This window comes from Lissotriton helveticus, chromosome 11 (assembly GCF_964261635.1).
Source record: "Lissotriton helveticus chromosome 11, aLisHel1.1, whole genome shotgun sequence".
Taxonomy (NCBI): Eukaryota; Metazoa; Chordata; class Amphibia; order Caudata; family Salamandridae; genus Lissotriton; species Lissotriton helveticus.
In genome coordinates, this window is record NC_136072.1 from 465,124,721 (window position 1) to 465,145,622 (window position 20,902).

Sequence of the window (20,902 nt, forward strand, 5' to 3'; positions counted from 1 at the left end):
GGCGGGGTTGGCTTTCTTAGCTCAGCTGGCTTCAGAGAGTCAGGTGGGGGGGGGGGGGGGTTCCCTGGTGAGTTTTTTTCCAAAGAGTCCTTGCACGTCATATTTTGGCACTGCAGGCCACATTCCTTTTAGGCATTGTGAAGGGGGGGCTGTTTTGCTCTTTAAACACAGATGGAGCGTGCTGCTGATTAAGATATAATTAGGTGCTAAACTTTAAGTTTATGCTTTGACTAATTAATTAGGTTTAAAAAGATTTATTTGACTTATACATTTATTTCTCTTAATGGGAGATTTTTGCCAACTATTTAATTATTGATTAGCTTGCAAGACTATTTTTCTTAGAAACTCTTTAAGAATTTTGACTGATATTTTGCGCCACATTTTCTTTCCTACATGTAATGCTTATATGCAGACTGTAATGTTTCTGTATTAATGCTATTTTTCCTGTTTTCCAAATTCTGTAACCTGATTGATATTTTACTAATGAATAAAGGGTCAGAGAAAAAAACTTAACTTTTGACTAGAAAATAAAACCCTTTAAAATACTCAACAACTCTCTTTATTGGCTTGAATAATAATTGCATTTTTGACTGTTCAGGTTTATTTAAAGTCTCCTGAAGGTAATACATGGTGTGAAGGGCCCAACACCTTTTTTCCAGCGGTAAATTAGAGGTAGCATGAGGGTTTTGCATTGAGAAATTACCAGAAGTAATTACCGCTCCATCACTAGGCCCAAAAAATAAGAAACAATGTGCAAATAATCAGGTACCCACACTGGGTCTAGATGTCCCAGCAACAACAAAGGGTAAAGGTCAATCAGACAACCTAGCGGTAGAACACCCGTTGTGGGTAGATAATCTGATGGCTGATCTTCTAACTAATTCAAGAGCTACCGTTCAAGAAGAACTAGCACCCATATTTGCCCGTTTAGAAAGAATGGAGAACGTTTGGGAGAGGTTGGGTACTCAAGTGCAACCAGATCCTAGACCCAGCCAAGTGGGGGGAGGGCCAGAAATAGTCAGACATGATGTTATTCTATGCCCAAGTCATGCGCAAGGTGGGGGGACCCTCAAGACATACCTAAGCACAATCAGAGACCCACAGAGGGAAGTGAATAAAAAACCCGCAATAGCCATCCAAGAGATTAGGCGTAAAGAAAGTACTAAGAAAGTAGGTGGAGAGGCTAAGGCTAACACTGGGAATAGGGAGGTGACCAGTACACAGACTGCTCTACTGCCCGAGGCCTCTGCTGGAGAGACTAAGGTAACTACCCTTCCGAGTATAAATCTTCCCCCGGCCCGTGCACCATATGTTGCAGTGATGACAGGAATCCCCGTAATGTCACATAACTCCAAGGAAACCCACCTCGAGCTAAGGAACAAATGCTTATTTTGGCTTGCAAGGTTCAAGCACTTTGACTACATTAGGGCGGGGGAGATAATCATGGTCCGCAGAGCAGGCTGGGTGGGAGACACCCGAAAGACAGAAGCAGGGGAGTGTGTTGTTATCAATTTCAATAATCCAAACATGGCCAGTACCTTGTTATCCACTCCTAAGGCATTCTATCACACTCCCACAGGAATAAGCCTGCGTGCCCTGTACTATTTTTATCCCCAACTTAACAACGACCAGAGAAGTAGGGCATCTTCGTTAACCACCACTGTGGGCCCTGGTCCCCTCATGGAAGAAAAGTCCCGTAATTTTGGTAACCGTCCTCCGTACAACATCCCAACAACTAATAGATATGGATACCTCGAGGAGGTTGATTGACTAGGGGTTAGACATTGCACTACTGATACACGGAAGGAACAAATATCTAACTGTCTTAGTGAAGAAGTTTGCCCCGATAGCAGTATGAACTGGACTAGTGGTAGGGCATTGGGTCATGGGTATGATATCCAAATAGTGGACAGCCAGTTGAGAGTCAAGGCCGCACGTACCTCTCTTGATTTTCAGTTGGGTCACATTGATAGGGATGGAGGTAGTGTATCATTGGCTATGGGAGACAGGATCCACCAGGCTGCACATCCCCTCCCCTCTTTGTCTATCTAGGTAGTTCCAACAGAGGTAGGAATGAGGAACAGGGAGCTACAAATCCTTTCTTGGAATTTATCAGGTCTAAAAAACAAAATATCAAGTCCAGAATGGGGTACCTTTGTGGACAATCAAGACATTTGCTTATTCCTAGAAACTTTGGCATGTGAGGAACATCATAGGACAGGATTTGCCCCATTTAACATATTGGCCACAAAGGGTGGGAGAGGGCGCCTGTCAGGTGGTCTTACAATCTGGGTGGGCACTCATCTAGGGTGCCAGGCGGAGCAAATGACAACCTCCAATAATAACATTCAATGCGTCCTGCTGTCATTTCTTGACAAAACGAAAAATGCCCTAATTAATGTCTATTCTAGACCTGTAGACAATAGACTCGAATCGGCCACTATAGACCATCTAAGCCGTTATCTTCCAACTTTGGATCCAGCAATCCTGATAATTATGGGAGGTGATTTAAATTGTCAATACGAACCTCTAACTGACAATCTACAGGAAGATCTCTCAGATGAAGACCTTTGTCAATCCTAGAAACACAGATTACCCCAATCAAAGTGTGGTCACTACTAGCCTTACAAATTCATACATTTATGTTGTCCAACTCATTAAGGGCATGTAATGGGAGGACATCCCAGGCAAAACCACATTCAATCGCGATGGTCATACATCATTAATTGATTAAATCTTGGTGGAAACAAGAACCTGGGAGAAAGTCGTACATTTCAAGGTTCAACAGAGGCAAGATAGTGACCATAATGCTCTGATTGTAACACTGAAGTTAGGGACCCTGGGGGCTGCCGACATGGGTCCAAATTTGGTACCCACTGGGGATGGTCTAGTAACCACCAATAACCGGAGGAAGATCAGATGGAATCACATCCGCCAATCTCCCCCCAAACTGGCAAAGATGTACCAGATTGCACTACCCCTAATAGAGAGAATGAGTGCGTTGAGACAGGTGGACCCACTTGAAGAGGACAGGGATAAGGCAAGATTAATCCACGAAGAGCTAGGGATAACCCTGAAAGATATATTCTACCCGGAAGTTCACAGGAGGGGAATAGAGCGACCCAAACGCTTTTGGTATAACTGCAATTGCCGCAAAGCAAAACAAGAGCTCCTAAATGTACTGAAAGGTAAAGACAGGCCTTCTATCAAGTTAGCTAGAATAAAATACAGGAAAAACCTGCACCAGGCAAAGAAGGAGTGGGAAAAGGATAGGTGGGAGGCTTTGGGGACAGCGTTAAAGGCCCAGGATTTTAAACTGTTTTGGAAGCTAGTTAGCTTAGGAGAGGAGGGGGAACGCCCAGCAATAGAGCCCAACATAGCGCCAGAAGTCTGGGAGTCACATTTTGGGGCCCTGTATGATTGCGATGTTGAAACCCCCCTAAACCCAGAGTATTTGAGCAACAACCCAGAGTTGAACCAGGGGGGAGGAGGGGACATCACGCTTCTGGAGGTGCAAAATGCCTTAACCAGCCTACTCCCCAATAAAGCCCCAGGTCTTGACAAACTACCAGGGGACTTCTTCAGGGAAGAACCAACCATCTGGGCCCCATATTTGAGTGTACTATTCAATGCAATCTTGAAGGGCATGAATCCCCCTGATACCTGGAAAAGGGCGGAAATAGTTCCCATCTTGAAAAAGGGTTGCCCTCTCCTACCCACCAGCTGTAGACCCATCAGCTTAATTGATAACACCCAAAAGTTGATGGGCAGGGTTCGCCTGTGCCGTATACAGGGGTGGATGGAGGAGCAGGAAATCTTGAGCCCATATCAGGCGGGCCTTCAGATCAAACATGTCCATCGTGGACCAGATATTCAGATTACAGCTACTTTTCTGGAAAACGGTGAGGATGGAGGGTGGCAGCCTCTATCTTTTATTTGTTCATCTGAAGTCCGCCTTTGATCTCGTGCCTAGAAAGAAGTTGTGGGAGGTGCTTGATGAGCTTGGGTGTCCCCCCTACCTTCTTAATGTCTTAGTGAAGTTACACTCAGAAAACTATGCCCAGGTCAGATGTGGCAAATTTGAGGAACTTTCATCTCGATTCCCTGTCAGAAAGGGGATCCGACAGGGCTGCGTTCTGGCCCCCACATTATTCTGTCTTTATATCAATGGGCTCATTGCTTTTTAAATAATATCAAAGATACGGATGCCCCGAAACTGGCCACTGGGAGAATACCTGCGTTAATGTTGGATCACTGAAAAAATATCGAGGGACATAATATCGACTGGAAAAAATATCGTTGACAAAATATCAACTGACAGAATATCGAGTTTATATCTACAAACAGGTAAGTACAAAAATATCGAGTTTAAAATATCGTTGTAAAAAATATCGACTTTAATAAAAACAATGTTGAATTACATTAATATAAAAAATTAATTACTAAAATATACTTAACAATACTTAAAATAACTTTTAATAATTAAATAATTAATGAAAGTAAAAAAATAATATTTTTGTATTCATATTTCTTAAAACATATATATATATAGTAACAAAATGTAATTAAATAATAGCCAATATTATTAAACATACAAATACAAAAGAGTAAAAATTACTATTCTATTGGTAAGTATATAATATTTTTTTTTTATTTAAATTATTTAAAATTAATTTAATATATTTTAATTTAATTAAATTTCATTAAATTAATTTAATGTAAATTTAATTTTACTTTATATTTACACTGTACCCCTGTACCCCAAAAACCCAAAACTGACCCTGAACCCTAAAAAAAACCCTTTACCCAAAAACCCAAAACTTACCCTGAACCCTAAAAATACCCCTTTACCCAAAAACTAAAAACTGACCCTGAACCCTAAAAATACCCCTTTACCCAAAAACCAAAAACTGACCCTGAACCCTAAAAATACCCCTTTACCCAAAAACTAAAAACTGACCCTGAACCCTAAAAATACCCCTTTACCCAAAAACTAAAAACTGACCCTGAACCCTAAAAATACCCCTTTACCCAAAAAACAAAAACTGACCCTGAACCCTAAAAATACCCCTTTACCCAAAAACTAAAAACTGACCCTGAACCCTAAAAATACCACTTTACCCAAAAACTAAAAACTGACCCTGAACCCTAAAAATACCCCTTTACCCAAAAACTAAAAACTGACCCTGAACCCTAAAAATACCCCTTTACCCATAACTAAAAACTGACCCTGAACCCTAAAAATACCCCTTTACCCAAAAGCCAAAAACTGTAAATATTTCAATTAGTTACCTATTAATACTAATTTATAACTAATTACCAATTATTTATTTGATAATTAAAATTTAATTTACAATTATTTTATATTAAATACAATTAAATAAATGTTATTATTTCATTAATTATTATTCAATTACTTCCCACTCTATTCCCCTATAAACCCACAACCCGCTACAGGAAATAAATAATTTAATTTAACATAATTAGCAAGTAATCAATTAAATTAAATTAATTACCAATTAAATTTTAATTAATTAACAAATATTTTTTAATTAACAATTAATTAAATATTACTACCAATTGTTAAATTTACATATTTAATTAATTATAATTAAATTACTTCCCACCCTATTCCCCTATAAACCCACAACCCGCTACAGGAAATACATTATTTTAATTTACATAATTAGCAATTAATCAATAAAATTAAATTAATTACCAATTAAATTTTAAATAATTAACAAATATTATTTAATTACCAATTAATTAAATATTACTACCAATAAATAAATTTACATATTTAATTAATTATAATTAAATTACTTCCCACCCTATTCCCCTATAAACCCACAACCCGCTACAGAATAAAATTACACAATAATTAAAACAAATCATTATTTAAAAATAATTATAACATAAAATGACACTTTTCACACATATTATAACATGAAAAAACACTATAAATAATTAAATATTATTTAAAAAACAATATTTTTTACTATCTAGATTATATACTTGGATATTTTCACTTTCTATATTATTTACAGTCGATATTACTTCACTTACCTTAAAAACGATATTTTGGCTGTCTATATTCTGTCCTGTCGATATTTTGTCCAAACGATATTTCAAACTCGATATTCTGTCCAAACGATATTTTGGAGTCGATATTATGTCTGTGCACCGTTAAGGTTCGCAGACGATACTTTGTTATTGTCTAAGTCAGCAGTCGGCCTAAAACGCACCCTGGATGGGCTTGCCCAGTTTTGCCATATGAGAGGGCTGGAGATAAACTTAACTAAAACCAAATTCATGGTCTTTAATCCTCCGAAGACCACTCGTCCCAATCCCTCTCTAAATGGTATCCCTTTTGAAAAAGTAAGGACATTTGATTATCTGGTGATAATACTGTCTGAACAATTTGGATGGGGTCCCCAGATTATTAAAGCACGACTCAGGCTTGCCCAGACATCAGGGGGGATAATGAAAATGCTTAGATTATCTACGTTTAAGCCAGCTGCCACTCAAGCGAGAGGGGCTACCTTGTATGGGGCAAAACTGTGGGGGCACAGCTCCACTTCAGATCTCCTGAAGCTGGAAAACAACTTAATGCGCCAACTCATTGGCTTACCACGCAGCACCCCACTGGTTCCCTTACGCATGGATATGGGCATGAGATCAATTGATCAAGAGATCGCCCTTAGGCCTTTGACATTCTGGAGGAGGTTATGGGTAAGGGTAACTCCCGAGCTGAGTGCTTTCAAAGAAGAGCTAAAGGAGCTTCTCCCCAGACTCATCCCTAGTAAAAACCCTTGGTTGGCCCACATTAGAAGCCTTGCCAATCAGATTGGGAGACCAGATCTTTGGCTATCCCCTGAGTTAGCGTGTACAACAATATCGAGGGTGGGTCTTGTGAAACAGCTTAGGCTATCAAATTTGCAGTTATTACAGGAGAGTACGAAAGAGGGCAGGTTGACCAGGGAGTTTCCTACAAATAAAGGAGATGCACATAAAAGAACCGTTTTTGGATGTCATCCACCCGCCTTTGGCGAGGAAATTGTACGTAAAATTTAGATGGGGGAACTTACCTCTGGCGGAGAATTCAACTCTCTGCCCTTGTTGTAAACAAACAGCTGAAACTGAGCTCCATGTTTTATTCTTCTGCCCGGCATATGCATTACCCCGCAAACGCTGGGTAATCCAGTTATGCAAAAATCTTGGTTTCACTCGCTGTGCCGAGGCTTTTAGAGTTTTAGAATATGATACTCAACCTGTAATTGTATTTGCGGTATCACGGTTTTTAAGTGCTATGGGGCATATTAGGAGAAGTTTGTCTTTAAGATCTGTGTAAGTGAGGATTAACTTGAAACATACTGCTCGCCATATGTCTCCTTATACTTTTAATGTCTATATTGGATATCTTTTTTTTTTCTCTTTTTAAACCTTGTACATATTATGAAATTGGAAATAATGTAAAAATTGGCTGTATACGTGGGAAATTTTTAATCATGTACCTTTTATGGCCCTAGTGGCCGAAATAAAGTTTTAACAACAACTATCTTAACGGCTGAATTACTCTTAGAGGGCACGAGCTAACCCACTCCATCAACACACCTTACCCACTGAACATTCACTAAACCCTCCCTCCGCAAAAAAGTAACCCTGTTCTAAAATACCAGCCCAGTGACTTGACCACACTATGTGATCTTTTACAAATCGCGCTGGTTCCCTATTCTGTCAAAGATGAGAGGAGCTTAGAAATTAGCTTTAAAGTGCTACATAAATGACACTGCATCGTTTAAAGATACAGTCTACCTTTTCTTCTGGTACGTTTCTGGCAAATATGGCGCGTTGGGAATGTACATTGTATTTAAAAGTCTTGATGCAGCATATGTTTTGTGTTTCTCTGTGTCCTCGCCTTGGTCGCTGTCAGCTGTGCTCTGTTGTGCGTTGAGATGGCATCGTCGCTTTGGTTCATCTATTGTTAGGTTATCACTCAGTCTACAGTAGTCATTGTCAAACTGCAGGGTTGTTCATTTATGGAAAATTTATTTTCTCTAAGTGCTCCCATTGTTTCCATATCTCGATACTAGACCCCAGAGAACGGGCCCAGGGTCACAAACTTGTCATGAGTGGGTTGCTGGGATTACAATTGAGATCTTTTGATTCTGTAGCCCACAATTTGTCCATTATTTTGCATCTCCCTTATTAATGGGTTAAGTTTGATTAAGTACATATTGAACCAGTTGGCCCATATATTGGTAACCCCTCCCCCCAGAAAGTGTTATTGCTGTTGCTTCGAGTGTGTCTGAAATTTATATTTTTTTCCACGGTTCTATTCAATATTTTTTTCTTCATTTGGCACTGATTTGTAAAATGATGTTGCAGAGTTGTATTTCCAGTGTGCTCTATTATGTGGGAAAGATCCTGTTTAGGTGAAAATAAAATCCTGTTGTGCTTTTTGTAATGATTTGAGTTAAAATTGCAAGGCTACCCTGGTACGGATCAAAAGCGGTGTGTGCTGCAGAGGACACTGAGCCGTGGTGCAATGCCCTTCTCATTGATACTTTCATTATTTCTTCTGTACTTGAAATTAAGGGAGTACTGTTGGGCGCTTCAAAGGATCCCTTTTATTGTGAAAGGAAATGAGTATAAGTGCTGCTTGGAGAATTGTGTGGACGTTGTGCATGGTTGAAAGGGTTGGAAGTGCGTGCACCCGCCCTTTTTGTGCCGTAAATCACTGGGGCATGTGTCAATGTGTGCATGGTTATATTCTTGTTTCAGGCACAAACCTAACCTTACACCCAATAGTATATTGGTTTCTTTTTGCGCGCCTAGGATGTCAGCAGAACAAGCGATAGACAGTTTTGCCAGTCACTGTCTTTGTTAGAACAGATTCACAATTGCTTTATTAACCTTCCTGCTTTCTCAAATTTGCCTGAAAATTCACCATTTGCCCTCTCTTTTTTCAAGATTTTCATGGAGGGAGAGCCCTCCCCCCCCCCCAACCTCCCATAAGTGGTGCGGGCTCACTACGCTCTCTCGCTACAGTGCTGTAAGACACTTGTTTTACACCTCACCACTTTCAAATGTCACTAGCCGCTACTGCAGAGAATAGTAATAGTAATTCTTTTATTGCGTGATTAAGAAAAATCTTTGCAATTGGTATAAAAGGTGCTTGTCTTGAGCACTTTTGCAAGATACGTAAAAATAGCAAAGGATAAAAGGAATACATTTCATTACAATCACATTTGTGTAAAAACATTTCAAGATTTGGCAATATTAATAAATTTATAAAGGCTTGCTATAGCGGAGGGAAAAGGACACTGTCAAGCATTCGTAAAGAAAGTTCTTTTTATGTATAGGTTTTTCGCAGGTCGTAGTTGTTTCAGATCATGGAGTAACAGCTGGATTTAGTGCGATATTTGCTGATTTCATGAAGCGAACCAGTCTGCAGGCTAATTGAATGTCCTCCCCGTTAAAGCATGCCAACAATGCCTGTCGACGGGTTCGCAAACGTCTTTGTTCCACAGCTGTGTTAGTTGTCTCCTTCGTACACTGTCTAGGGCTTTGCAGCTGCATAACAAGTGCAAAACATCCTCTTTTGGATCTTCGCAGAGTCTGCACTTTGTATTGGATTCTAAGCGTTTCCATGGGGGAAGATGTTCTATTGATGGTATTACCCCCATCCTCAACCGCAAGAAGGATTCTTTCACCGCCCTTGAGAAACCAGTGCCTAGATAGGCCTGTGGTTGGGGCCTGGTGTAGCTCTGAATCACGAACCACCCATGAGTCCTTCTAGTTATCTTCTTCCAGGGATTGAAACTTCACAGTTTTGTTAACAAGCCGTTTGAAGCATTTGTGTGTGGAGCTTGTTTCCCAAAGATCTTTTAGTGCGAGGGTGTTTATTGCTGCTTGAAGATAGACCATTGCAGGGCTGTTCATGTTTCTTTCCAGCTCTTTCCATAGGTGAGTGTTCAGGGTGCCCGTCTCGGTGTTCTTTACCTTGTACCAGCATTTTGCATAAGCACCCTTGCGTGCTATTTGTTGTTTCTGTAAGCCAAACTCAAGCCTTAGTTGAGCTGGTGAAGTGTATGGAGGGAGACTAAAGAGTATTCGCATTGATTTTGCTACTACTTTGTCTAGTGTGGACTCATCTCTTCCTCTCATACATTCGCTACCATAGGATGTTGATGGCAGTAGTCTAGCTTGTAAAATGTTTAGCAGAGGGATTAGGTTTGGTCCCGCTATTTTGTTCTTAATGCCCTTTAGGGTAATTGCCAGAGATATCCCTCTGGTTTTGATTGCCATTTTTTGTTGTTTGAACGAGCCTTTTGAGTCGAAGATTATGCCCAAATATTTATATTCTTTGACTGTTTCGATCTTCTGATCTCGCAGGAACCATTGTGAAGGCTGCTTTTTAGATTTTTGATTTAATATCATCGCCTTTGATTTTCCCAAGTTTATGCTTAAACCGTTCTTTTGGGAGAAATCGCTTGTTGTGTTAATAAGATGTTGGAGGCCAACAGGGGTTTGGCTTATTAGGATTAAATCGTCCGCGTACAACAAGTTCGTCAAAGTGAGGCCCCCTATCTTTGGGGCGTGATGATTGCATTTGTCAAGGTCGTTGGAAAGATCGGACATAAAAAGGTTGAACAGGGTCGGTGCGAGGACGCACCCCTGCTTCAAACCTTTTGTGGTAGTTATTTTTCTAGATAGACAATTACCTGCCCCCAGTTTTATTTGAATCCAGGTCTTCGAATGCAATAAGTTCAAAAGGTTCAACAGTTTGGGGTCGGGGTCCCAGCTTAAAAGCTTAGCCCAAAGTTTTCTTCTGTCTATGCTGTCAAATGCAGCTGAGTAGTCGATAAAGCAGACATACAGCTGTTTTCTGTTTTGGATTGCAGAATCTATTAGTAGGGAGAGGGCCAGAATATTTGTTATTGTCCCTGTGTTTTTTTGGAAGCCGGTTTGGTTAATGGGGATTACGTTTTTCTTTGAAGCCCAAGCAGTTAGTTCTTCTAGTAAGAGCCCCGAGAAATACTTGGCATCTATATCAATAAGGGCAATGAGCCTATAGTTTTTTGCTTCGCTCCTGTTGCCTTTTTTGTAGATCGGGGCAATAATTGATCCCAACCAAGAACTCGGGATTTGTTCGGCCACCCAGATTTTCGTTGAAGATTGGGAGCATTTGCTCAGCCCAGTAGTTTGGATCTTTCTTGTAAAGGGTGGGGGGAATTCCGTTTGGCCCTGGGGCCCCCTCTTTCCGGCCTTTAGCGATTCTCCCCTTAATCTGTGTTGTTGAACCTGGGAAGTTCGTCTCCTCGGCTGGTGGCTTTTGGCCATTCGTTTTCTCCTCCCAAGTTGCTGGGTGTTGTGTTATTTTATCGGTTTCATTATTGAAATGGTTGGTTAGATGTTTTACCCAGGTCTCCTCCGTGATATGGGAGTTTATTCCAGGGGCTTTAGGATTCTCAATTTTGTTAACGGTGTTCCAGAATCTTGCGCTGTTGTTGCTTCTTGCGTCGTAAAGCAGTTTTGCTCATGTTTTGTCGGTAGAGTCCTGTTTTTTTCGCCACAGGATTTTGTTCTTGTTGAACTTTAATGACTACAGTTCAGTCAGTAGGTTTTCGTCACTCCCGTTTTTCCGCAGTCCACGGAGTGTTCTGTTGATTGCTATTTTTATTTGCATTAGTTTGGAGGATCGAGGTGTCTGGGGCTGAGTTTTTGGATTGCATGTCTGCCTGGGGTTTTCTTCTTTTAGCCTCGTAGGCGCGTTGATTTCTTGTGAGGAGTTGCTCTTTGTGTTAGCTAGACCAAAGGTTTTCAGAAAGGTTTCTCAGGCGGTTATGTTGTTATCATGCATGGCTTAGCACTTTCCCAGCAGATCTTAGCGTCTTTTGCAAATTTTTCTGGGTTGCTTATTTTGCATTGGATTCTTTTGCACTTTGCCGTGAGAGTTAACTTTTGCATGTCAGTTGGAATTGTTAGTGCTGTCCCCTGTGCCGTCAGTGTCAGTTCTTGCGGGAGATGGTCGCTGTAGTCAGATGTGCCAATTTTGAAATCATGTACTAATGGAAAAAGTGAGTAAGATAGAAAGGTGTAGTCTATCGCTATGCTTGAGTTGAAGTTGTGGAAGGTTGCGGCTTGGGGTCGATCCGCCGGAGATCGGCCATTAATCGAAATGAGGCCCAGGTTTATTAGGTCGTTTAGTAGCTTTTTGGATAAGGTTGTTTCTTTTCCCCAAGGGCACTCGTCCAGTAAAGGGATCCCCCTTTGGTGTCGTTGATCTTCTATTGGGTGGTTGTTTCCTTTACTTTTTTAAAGGAACATGTTAAAATCGCAAGTTACAATGAGGTTCGATGTTTCTCCTTCCGTTATAAGTTTTGTCAATTCTGATACCAAGGACTGTGCACCATTTTTTTTGCCTTTATGGTGCAAATAGGTATTGACCAGGATCAACTGTTGTTTATTTTTCTCCGCGTTTGAAAATTCCAGCTGTACTGCGTTTATTCCATTATCTATTCCCGTTGTATTTTTGCTTAGCAGTTCTTTTACTGTTTTTATTGTTTTTATCGAGGTGTATGTAATTAATACTCCTTTCTGGTGGCCGAACTTTGAGATTCTGCTGGCTGGGAGGTGGTAAGTTTTGTATCCGTGGAGGTGAAACGGCTCTGTCAGCCACGTTTCTTGAAGTGAAATTAGATCGTACTGCTGGAAGTATAACAGTAGATCTTTATTTGTGGTTTTTGGACCTAGTCCGTTTATGTCCCATGAACACAGTTTTAGCGATGGCTTTGTTTTTGGTACTTTCTTAAATCGTTCTTCGGGCTGTCATGGGCCGATGTGTCTGATGTTAATGGATTTCGCTACCCAGTCCCAATCTTGCCTTAGGTCCGATTCATCTTTGTTTCTGAGCCCCGGGAGGTCTCTGTCCTTTCGCTCGACTGAGCTTTCTCGGGCTCCTCTTAATATACTTTTTTGGGGTACACCCGGGCTGTCGTTTTCCTGAGTTCGGTTAGGAAATTCGGGGAAATTGCGGAGTAAGGGTTCGGGGTAGCCGGGACTCTGGTAAGGTTTTATTCGAATCCCCCATGCCTCGAGTTGCCTTTCCTCTTTTAGAATTTTTTCTGCCAGGTCTCTGGAGGTCCAAGTGGTTTTTGTTATTTCCTGTTTCGACAGGTGTTTATGGTTAATAAATTCTACGGCTTTCAAATCTTGGGTTCTTACTGTCCCCAGATTTGTGATTGAGTTTAATAGTCGGAGGATGTTACTTCTATTGAGAAAGTCCTCTCTGCCCTTGGATTTATATTGTGGGATAAAAAGTATTGATTTATAGTCGGCGAGATTGGCGTTATCCAGAAGATGTTCGGATTTTGTATTGAATTCTGCTTTATGGGGCATTCTAGGTTCTTTGGGGACTGGCCCTATCCTATTCATTGATTCCGTGTAGGAAGTTGGATTATCTTTGGTGAGGTTGGAGCTGACGAGTGGTTGTTCGAGTTTTGTTTCCTGTTCTGTTCTTTGTAATATTCGATGTCGGCCTGGCCCTCTCCAGTTCAATGATTCAATATTGAGTTTTACCTCGGGTTCTTTTTTTCTTATTGTAGGGCCCGTATTGCTGGCCAGAACCTGAATGTCTGAGCCCCCTATTTTTTGCGAGGCCTTGTTTCCAACTGCTTTTGTTCCCACTTTTTGCTCTCCTAGGGGGTTTGTTGCACTCTTGTTATTTGTCTCTGGACATTTTTGCTTGTCCTCTTCCTCTTGTTGCCCATTAGGCTTGTTGTCTTGCGGAGAGTTAATCTGTGGAGGCGTTGTTTCTGGTCCCATTCGCCAATGATCAATGGAAGGGCTTAGTTTAGGGTTTGAGATTAGTTCGTCGGTGGTAGTTCCTTTAACCATCGTCTTGTTCATCTGTTGGAATAAAGAATTTATAGTGGATGTCTTATTTCTCCCCTTTCTCTTCAATTTCCGTCGTTGTTTTGAGGTTTGCATTCTGCCTTGCCATTGATCTCCTTCTTCAGGGGTAATCTGCGGCTCTGTAGATTTCGTCAGTTGCTGCGGTTCTTGGTGGGACGAGTGTAAGGAACCCACTTGCTCTGGTCTCAGATTTTTGGTCATTTGTGGTTTTTGTCCGTCCTGGATATCCTCTTGAACTGTGCTCAATTCATAACTTTCCTTATGGTGAGTTTTTATGCTTTTTAATTCCTTGGGTGATCCGCCAAAGTTTATTTTCTCTGTTCTTTGCTTTGAAGCATGTACACATTTTTTCTTTGTTCACTTCCGAGTTCCTTTGCTTCTCTTTCTCTTTGCGAGTGATTTGCGTACTTTATATCTGTGAGCATATCACTCATTATGGCCGGAAGGGTGGCTAGTTTATCGATAATTGTAAAACAAGAGCAGCTTGGAGGGTTGATCACAGTTTCTGTTTGAGCTCTTTTAATCAGCTCATTCAGGTCCTGTAGTTTGTTGTCGATGTTGATGACGTGTGTGGTTAAGCAGGTTAGAAGGGTTAGTTGGATATCCATCTTGTCCGAGTGGTATTCCATTGCTTTTGTCGAAAGATTCATTGTATTTAGAAGGGACGCCCATAGTCCGCTCTCCTCTTCAGTGAGGGCCGTTGGGGCTTTATGGATCTTATGTTCTGGATCCTGCGTTAATGTATCGCATTTTCCCTGGGAATAGGTATCAACCATTTTTTCCCACTCTTCAGTTGTGAGGAAGGATGAGTTCATTCCTACTGTGCCTAATGACTGGTCCTGCTGGATGTTGATCCGCTTCTCATCTAGGGGTTTTGGCTTGGTTCCAGCTACTTTTCGTTTTAATTTTTGATGAGGGTTTGTCTGTGAATTTATCTGCTGAGGGGGATTGAGATCTTGTGTCTCCTTCTCCTTCTAATGCAAAAATGTTTTTATGGCTCTCCAGTGTTCCTGTAGGTTGTTGGGAAAGTGGGGAGAGAGCAAAACCTTTTGCGGTTGTTGTTAATAGACCTATTGTTGGGTTTGTGTTTGTATTTGGCACAAGGTGGATAGGTTGAATTATGATGGTTGGTTCTAGTGCCACTCTTGGGGTTTCCGACGGTGTTAAATGGGGCTTAATTATTACATTTTGCATGATTTGGTTGTGTCCCTTTTCTTTATCTTTTTCGTCGTTTTTTTCTTCTTTTGTGCCAGTCCCTGGTTGGGGATCTTTTTGGCTGTGATCTGCGATTTCCTTTTGCAACCTGGGTTGGTTCTTTTTTTTTCCATTAGCTTGATCTCTGGTTTCTTCAGGCTTGTGTTCGAATATGGATTTCAGAGAGTGTTATATTGTTTTATCGTTATTCAGGGTGCATGTCGTCCCTGAATCTATTGTCTCCGGACTTTTTATGAGAATTTTACCGGGCACAAAGGGGAAGGAAGGGCCTTCTGTATGGAACTGTTGTGGTTCAGCACTGCCCCAGCGTCTTTTATAAAGGAAAATCTGGAGTAGATTTTTGGTTGAAATAAAGTTTTGTTTTTTGATTTCGTCTGGTTAGACGCGGGCCCCTCTGCTTCTGATTCCCTGTCCATATCCAGGTTCACTAGGATCTCATCCTCCGTATTAGACAGAGTGTCCATTCTTATTGTTTTTTCGTGGGTGTTGGTAGGAACATTGAGGATCTTATTTTCCTTTTTCCGGTTTCTAATCACTGTCGTGACAGACCGTCTTTCTTTGCCGGATCTCATGCCGGATCTCATGCCTGGTTCGTTGCGTTCCTCCGCTACTTCCGCTGGTGTAGGTACCAGCGTTCTCTCTCTCTCCTTTCTTTGTGCTCCGCGGGAGGAGGGGTAGAATGTGGAGGGAGGAAGATGAACCCGAAGTCTCCGAAACTCCCCCCTCTCTCGTAACGGAAGCAGTCGCCCAAGCCTGCTCCCTCGCCTGCCTGTCGGTTGGGGGGTAAGAAGATAGTTCTCCGCGACCACTCTCCGATTGCCACGCTCCGCTCTCTCTCTCTCTCTGCTCCTCTGCGCTGCTCACTCGATTCCCTCGGCCGCCTCGGCTAAGGGGGACAACAGCCCCGGACTGCCTCTAGATTCCGAGCCACCTCTAGGCTCCGCGGCTCCAAGCTCCAAGCTGTGCTCCGCTCAAAAGCTCACCTGGATACTGGAGCCTCACGCCGCCTCACTCCATACACCACACACCGCACACCGCCAGGAGCTCCCGGCTCCAGGCTGCTACCAGGGGGTGGGGGGGAGGAGGGCTCGGACGCGACACTGGAGGGATCCGTAGATGGGTAAGCTGCGGTTGTCCCCGCTTCGCTCAGGGCAACTCCGCAGCTCAGGAGCGACGCAGGCAGGTACTTAGGTAGACGTGTACTGTGAGCAGGCAGGGTGGGGGCAAGGAAGCAAAGTTTTGGTGGACCGAGTGGTCCGAGTCAAGCTCTGGTGCACCTCCCCGCCACACCTCCACCGCCGCTGTGAGGTCGACGGGGCAAGGGGGCAGAGAGGGGTTTAGGATGCACGCCGACTACTCGCTGACTCCGCTGATACCCTCAGCCGGTCACTCCGTCTGCGGTGCTTCCCCTGCTGAGATTTCAGGAGTGCGGGGTCAAACACAGGAACTCAGGGGTCTGGGCAGAATGTGCCAGGCGGCAAGTACTAAGGCACATACACGGAAAGAGAGCACCTCTGAGACCCACTGGAATCTCCCGCTGGAATCACCCACTGAGTGCTTTTGGCGGCAATACTGCAATACTGCGAGGCAGTGCGGGGGGGAGGCGGAGCGAGTCAAGGAGCGAGTCAAGGCAGGGTGAGGCTGTGGGCCGATGAAGCTGTGCTCTTTCCCCCCCTTCCTCCGCCTCTTACCGCTCTCTCCTCCGCCACGCTGCGGTGCAGGATTCACGATTCAGGGTTCAAAGTTTGGGTGTCTGGCTGCCACTTGATTTAGCACCACTATCACTGCCGCTGCCGCTGTCCCCGCTTGGCTTGGCTAGCTCTTTGATCGTTTCGACTTCACCCGACTCCTCTCCTCTCGTCTCGTGTCTGCGCCTTCACCTTGCTCTCTTGCTCTCTAGCACCACCGTCTGGCCACAGGAAGCACTGCCACTAGACAAAACTCTGATTTCTCTCCAGAAGGTACGCTACTGCAGAGGTCAAACTCGTTTGCCAGACTCTTAAAGAGTTTCTGGTGGAGAGACTGACTAATGATTATATTCAAGTTGAAATGCCAGATCAGCGGTTGAGCCCTCCAGACAGACTTTATGATTTGGACATCCGAATCAAGGGCGATACCAAAGGGGATGATGGACGGAGCGTTTGAGCAAATCAAACACTCACCCCCAGTCAACTGATCTGGGTTTAATCCATAACCATTCTTTAGCTCACTCCACCACCCCAGTTCAGACATGGCCATATGCAAACCAGTCTGACCCTGTGCCTCATGGGAACAGTCCAGCCCGAACTGCCAAGCCATGTCTTCCCTGGACCGGAAACAAGCATCCTGGGACCGGTTTCGGATTCATAATCCTCATCAGCCAGGCTATCTTGAATCCAGTGGTAGAGTGAGCAAGGGACCCACGTCTGGGCATACCCTGCCAATTTAGGGCGAACAAAGCGATACCAAAGGGGATGATGGACGGAGCGTTTAAGCAAATCAAACACTCACCCCCAGTCAACTGATCTGGGTTTAATCCATCACCATTCTTTAGCTCACTCCACCACCCCAATTCAGACATGGCCATATGCAAAATGCTTGATTCCGGTCCAGGGAAGACATGGCTTGGCAGTTCGGGCTGGACTGTTCCCATGAGGCACAGGGTCAAGTCTGATTTGCATATGGCCATGTCTGAACTGGGGTGGCTTGGTGAGCAAAATAACAATGGATTAAACCCGGATCTGTGACTGGGGGTGAATGTTTTGCCATTGTGCAACATTCCTTCCATCATCTTGTGTGTTTTGCTATCCGAATCAAGGGCAGCATAATGTGTTCTATTAAAGTAATATTCTGGCAGAATTTGTCGAATGCTTATGGCGTTTCCTTGGCGGAGGTAGATGGGCTGCCTGAGTTTATTAGAAAAGTCCCATAAGGGGAAGAGGTAATATTACCGTCCTTCTTGGTTCTTGTTCCTGAGAAAGTTAAAGAAGTGTATGCTACAGAATGCGCTCTTATACCTGCGAGGACCAGCCCTATTAAGCATAAAGCTAGACAACGTGTTAGGGATATTCTAACACAAATAAAATATCAAGGCATGATTGAGTATTGTATATCTCCAATGAACAATCCTCTATTTCCTGTCGCCAAACCCAATCATTCCTTTTGTTTAGTATTTGACTATAGACATATGAACAGTCATAAACACACCTCTGCAATACAAAATTCACATAGCACAACTTTGATGAACAACTTGAAAAAAAATACAAAACTACATTGAACATTTAATATTTTTTTCCTGTGAAAATATAGTGCCTGAAATCAGAGATTTGGCGGTGTTTCCCACTTTGGGGTCCCAAAGAAAATGTGTTGACTCCTATAAGGGTATAAGGACAGTCCAGGGCTGTTTGCTGCCCGTGTAACATTGATTGATCCAGATGCTTTGTCATACATTGACGACATTTACCTCACAGATGATGATTTAAACACAACAACACACACTTGGCCAGAGTGGATCACATAATTTGGGGATTTACTTAACATTTCTATAAATTACATTTTGGAAAATGTAGATTTGCTTTTCTTCGTGTCCGATTTTTAGTATATGAATTATCAAATGAAGGCAGAATCCTTTCGCCTCACTTCTTAGAGAAGTGTGCTCTTCCGTCAAACACATTAAAGAGGTACAATCACTTTAAGGCTTTCTAAACTTTGGTTAAACTGTTGTACGATTTAATTTGTCCTGATTTTTTTTGGACCAACATCGGACTTCAGAACTTACTGATATTCTCAGAACATTGCAAACAGACATGCTTACGTACAAACACTTGCACACTCATGTGAACAAAAGTAATTTAGTCATATGCATCATTGTGGGTTCTACTGGCTATACATACGTCCGCTTTAATGAAGGTGAAACAGTGCTGAATGCATATAAATTGCATTTATATTCTAATACAGAAATGCGTTTTGCATGGAATGAAATAATTCTTACTGCAGTCCAGACAGCTGTCTTCAAGGAGTGTCCATAGGCTCAGAGCAAACGCATAATTGTGGTTTCTCCCATTCCAGCCTTTGAGGCTGTCACAAAAGCAAGCATTCTAACACTAAAACCTTACATCCAAGATGGATCCACTGGGCCACCTCCTTGACAGCTACTGATGTAGTTTGGCTTTGATCTTAAATTAGGAACTCCGGAATTTATCCAGGATGAACAAGAAGACCCCATGTCCAATTAAACTTTGCCTCTAGATCAGTATGATCTGTGCTGATGGTTCAGCCCAGCACATAGTTGGTACTAAGTATAAATGCTCAGCAGCATGTGCTACTGTTAAGAGCGTCATGAAAGATGGTGATTTTCAGGCACAAAACACGTATACAGAAACTTTGTGTGACTGTACCACACAGCTGGCTGAACTAAAAGGGTATACAACCTTTACAACGAAACTTGTACAACGAACTACCATTACAACGCAACTTTTACAACGCAAACTATTACAACGCATTGCTCTGGGGGGCGCTCTAGGATAGGGAATAGGTTAATTTACTATCCAATAACCTTCCCTACTATCCACGGGGACTGGAGTTTGAATAGTAAATTAAACTATTCACTATCCAGCGCCCAAAAGCATTATGCGTTGTAATGGTATGCGTTGTAAAACTTACGATGTAAAGGTAGGCGTTGTAAAGGTAGGCATTGTAACGTCATACATCCAACTAAAAGCTTGTGTTCTGGCACTGCAGAATACGGATCCTTCATTCCAGACACTTATAGTGTGTGATTTGTATTACTGCATCCAGCCCTATAATGATATTTACACTATTGGAGCATGAATGGCTTCAGAGCCTATAAAGGTAGCACTCTCAAGCATAAGTTGCTTTGGGGAAAGGTTAGACTCTTGAAGATACTCTGCCTTGGGCTTATGACATTTACACATTGGGCTATCAATGTGTTGGTATAAACGTTGTAGGGAATTCAATGGTTGATGAAGCTGCCAAAGCAGAAGTTCAGACAGTCTTAGGTGCTGCAAATACTCATTCGCATACAAGAATAGATCTTGACATTAAGGCTGCAGTCATTGCTTCTGCTAGTGGCACGCCTCTACCTAAACAAAATTCCACGAAAATACTCTTATCTGTTGAGTGCCCAAAACATTGCCCACATTTCCGGCATAGGTGAGTGAGTAATACCTGACCAGGACTGCAGGTTAGAGTTAATAATTGCTGCACGTGAAGGATTAGCGTCTGCAATGCTGGTGTGGCAGCTACAGTTTCTTTGCTACTGAAACAATACTGGTGGCAGGGTCTTTATAAAAAGACTAAATAATATGTTCTTTATTATGACATTTGCCAACAAATGAAAAGTTCCACTTCAGCTCGCCCACCGCAGTCATCCCTTCTAATTTTATTTGATGTTTCATGTTCTTGATTTCTATTGGTGTGGCTACTGCGATCGACTAACGCTTGAACTGTTCTTAACAATTTCAAGTCTTTATTGGTATATGCAGCGGCAGCATTCCACTCGGACCAGGGACCGGCCTTCGCCGCTAAGGCTTACCGAGATACCATGGGCACGCTGCATTATTCCTCTCCCTATCATCCTGAATTCAATAGTGGAACAGAAAACACATGATTTAAAGCAATCCCTAACAACTAGAGTACTAGGTACAGGTCTTAGTTTGATTCATCATCGGTATGGAATCCAGAGAGCTTTAAATGATCTGTCAGAAGATCTTTGGGTGATCGGACCCCATACAAGGTCCTGTTTCGTGTCTGAATGTATGTTCCAGGT